Here is a 4,023-nt window from a genome sequence, read left to right as displayed (position 1 = left end):
CCCTAACTCTCTTCCCCATCTCCTCCTTCCTCAAATCAACTCATTTTCCCTTAGGCTTATAATCACAATTGTTCATGAGTTTAATCCTACAATAGAGGCCTGGCCTCCAGATGCAAATAGCTCAGAGCAACACAATTAAGATATTTTTTATACCCTTTTTCCCAGGAGGACAAATACATTCCATCCAATCAAGGTTCTATCTCAGCCTTGGCTTTACGTAAGAACACCGAAGAATTGCATTAAGTTTATGTTTCTACTTGTATATTGTCTTAAATTGGGATTCTTGGACAAAGATTCTGAGATGGAAAGTTGCCTGATGAAGGTTGATTGGAAAGGGCTGTCAGGATACAGAGAAGTGAGGAAAGCAGGGATGGGCAGTGGTAAAAACTGACCCACTTTATGATTACAGCAAATGCTTCTGACAATACAATGGAGGCTCTCAAACTGTGTTTCCAAGTTGCGGTGGGAGGCCAGGTCTTTGAATTCCCATTGCTGCCAGTTATTGGGGGGGGGGGGAGGACATACCCCAGGTGCCATGTGGCTAAAAGCAACTGCCAATGAGATAGGCAGCTGTGAGCCTGACCAGCCAGCATTCCCAGAGCTGGGAAGGGATGCATCAGATCTGAAGACCACAGACTGAGCTGGAGCAGGAAGTGCCCCTCACAGCCCAATCTCTAAGCATATGGATTCACCTGCTTTGGGTAGTAAGCCTACCCTGAAAGCACTACTTTCTAGCATTCTGGTTTTTCTTGTTTCCAGAAAAACTTACAAGACTCCCACAATATCAAAACACTTGCTTCTACAACGGATCTCAAGTCTGTCACTAACAACTCACCACTCTCCTCCGCACCTTGTTGTGTTAGATCCCTTCCACTGTCGCCCAGAACCTCGGCTACTCTCAGTGGCATGTCCAGTGGAACCGTCCAGGCCTGCCTCTCGAAGGGTGTGAGCTCATAATCCCTATGCCAGTATCAGGCAGTAGCTCTTCTCTTTTACTTTTCCATTAAAACTAAGAAAAGTAACCTAGTATGCCACACAGGAGTCAGGTCACTTCTCCCCTTCCCTACCCTCAGGGTTTAGCAGCAACTTCTTAACAGCAAAAGCCAAGCACTTATTAAAGAACAGCCTTTCTTCTCTTGATTTCTGATCTCTAAGCACACTACCTGTGGGTATATATATATATATATATATATATATATATATATATATATATATCCAAAGGAAATTAAATCAGCATACAAAAGAGACACTTGTGCCCCCATATCATCGCAGCACCGTTCACAGGGTCATGGTATGAAGCCAGCTTACAGGTCCAATGGCAGATGAACAAATAAAGACAATATGGCCAAACACGTAATGGAATATTACTCAACCTTTAAAAAGAATGAAATCCTGACATTTGCAGAAAAGTCTATGGATTTAATATTGAAATAACTCAAGCAAAGAAAAATAAATATCACATAATTTTCCTTATATGTGAAAGTTAAATAATAATAATTCATAATCCAAATTTAAAATAATATTAACCAGAGTCTAGGAAGGGCTTGGGGGAAGGAAGAATAGATGAACTTTGGGTAGTGGGTACTAATACACAGTCAGAAAGCAGTAATATGTTCCCATAGCACCACAAGGTAACTGCAGTTCACAACAATATATTATCTATTGTATAAGGAGCTAGAAGAAAAGAATTGATAGGCTCTCAACACACACAAAAAAAAGATGAAGAAATGGAAACGCTAGCTGCCTGGCTTCATGATTTGATTCATTTATCCTACAAATGTGCTGAAATACTACACTGTACTCCATGAAAATTTACAAATATCACATGCTATTCAGAACTTTTTTTAATTAAAAAATCATGAATTAAAAAAAAAAATCCCACAGCAATTCTGGAAGCCAGGACTTCTAAGACTTAAGGCCCTGTAACTGTGAAAAATGGTTACATAAAGACTTCTAGACCCTGTGGCCCAAGCATCAGAGCTGATTCCTTCATCAACTGCACCTCTAGCAGAGCCCCCCTTCTCTGGATCCAAACAGCTTTCCATGACCCCATGTACATAGGTACAGATAATGAAGTTCTGCACTTTCATTTTGGGGAGGGTGCGGGGGGATTGGTTGGTTGGTTGGTTGTGTCTGTTTTCATTTGTTTGACGGTAGAAAATGCAACTTGCAATACATGATCCTTTATCTGAACAATATATTCCAACATGACTCACATCCTTGAATTCTTGAAAACATAATTCATGTGTCAGACCCCTGAATGTGTGTTTTCTAAACTCTGGAGGACATATGAAGAACAATTATGAACAATTATGTTCTTCATCATTTCCAGTCCGATTTATGTGGCATCACCAGTATAGTGAATCATTATGACGTTCTAAGAATATCCATATGGTTCCTCTGCCCAGTCTTTATAAGTCAGAGATGGAGAGCTAACACAACCCTGGGACAAAATTCTAAATGATGACTTTCTGTGGTGTGAGTTCATCCTCCACACTCACATACTGGAAATCGTTCCCAAATTCCTATACTCGTCACATTTTTTAAAATATGGAACACTTTTTGAATTGCATGTCTTCCTTGGCCATGCTAACCTTCTCTGTATCATTCTAATTTTAGTGTATATACTCCCAAAGCAAGCACAGTTCATAGTATTTTAAAGATAAAACCTTTAGAGAGATGATTGGATCATAGGTCTCTGCCCTCATAAATGGATTAATTCACTCCAGGATTAAACGGTTCATGAGTTATCATAGATGCAACTTTATTAGGAAAGAGAATTCTCAGGCCCAGCATGATGGCTCAGGGGCTAAACCCTCACTTTGCATGCACCAGGATCCCATTTGGGTGCCAGTTTGTATCCCAGCTGCTCCACTACGGATCCAGCTCCCTGTTTATGGCCTGGGAAAGCAGTAGAGCTTGGCTCAAAGCCTTTGGACCCTGTACTCACATGAGAAACTCAGAGAAGGCTCCTGGCTCCTGGTTTCAGATTGGCTCCATTCCGGCCATTGAGGTCATTTGGAAAGTGAAGTAGTAGATGAAAGATCTTTCTCTGGGTCTCTCCTTCTCTCTGTATACCTGCCTTGCCAATAAAAATAAATAAATCTTTTTATAAAAAAAGTAAAGAGGGCCCGGCGTGGTGGCACAAGTGGTTAAGGTCCTCGCCTTGCACGCCCGGGATCCCATATGGGCGCCGGTTCTAATCCCAGCAGCCCCGCTTCCCTTCCAGCTCCCTGCCTGTGGCCTGGGAAAGCAGTCGAGGACGGCCCAAAGCTTTGGGAACCTGCACCTGCGTGGGAGACCCGGAAGAGGCTCCTGGCTTCGGATCGGCATAGTATCGGCCCGTTGCGCTCACTTGGGGAGTGAATCATCGGACGGAAGATCTTCCTCTCTGTCTCTCCTCTCTGTATATCCGCCTTTCCAATGAAAAATAATAAAAATAAATCTTTAAAAAAAAAAAAAAAAAAGTAAAGAGAACTCTCCCTGGATATTTTCTCATCATGTGATGTCCCAGAATGCCTCAGCATTCTGTTACCAACAAGAAGGATATCCAAGATGTATCTCCTTAATCTTGGACTAATCATAATCTTACTCTATACAAAATCATTAAAAGAAATTTTCTCTCCCTATAAATGATCTAAGATCATATAGTCTGTTATACACAGAAAGACTATTAACTAAGAATCTTTATTCTGACCTGTAATGTTGAATGCAAATTATTTTTATTTTATTTTTATAAAAATCAAAAGTAACCCATTTGTCAGATTAATGATTACACATCTTGCCTAACACTATATTTGTCTTTTTCAGCATGGAAACTCCCTTCTGGTTCAGAAGTAGGGAACTTACTTTGCTAAGTTTATAACAACTCATTGTCTCCTTCCATGATATATATAGCTGGTTTTGCAGAGGCTACATTAGAGCATGAAAGTGGAATATGACCAGAAGGACCAATGCTGCCTTCTCCAAGTCCTTACTACTATGGATGTGGTGTGGATCTCATTCGCTCTCTCCCTCAGCCAA

The 4,023-nt window shown here is 41.0% G+C and overlaps 1 pseudogene; it reads right to left on the bottom strand.

Annotated features, from left to right (window-relative positions):
* Positions 1-2,544: 2,544 nt before the first annotated feature.
* On the bottom strand, positions 2,545-2,643 carry LOC121160617 (annotated as a pseudogene).
* Between the last annotated feature and the right edge of the window lie 1,380 nt (positions 2,644-4,023).

Source organism: Ochotona curzoniae, unplaced genomic scaffold (assembly GCF_017591425.1).
Source record: "Ochotona curzoniae isolate NIBS_2020 unplaced genomic scaffold, NIBS_Ocur_1.0 contig_4514, whole genome shotgun sequence".
NCBI lineage: Eukaryota > Metazoa > Chordata > Mammalia > Lagomorpha > Ochotonidae > Ochotona > Ochotona curzoniae.
This window is presented reverse-complemented; position numbering and strand designations above follow the sequence as displayed.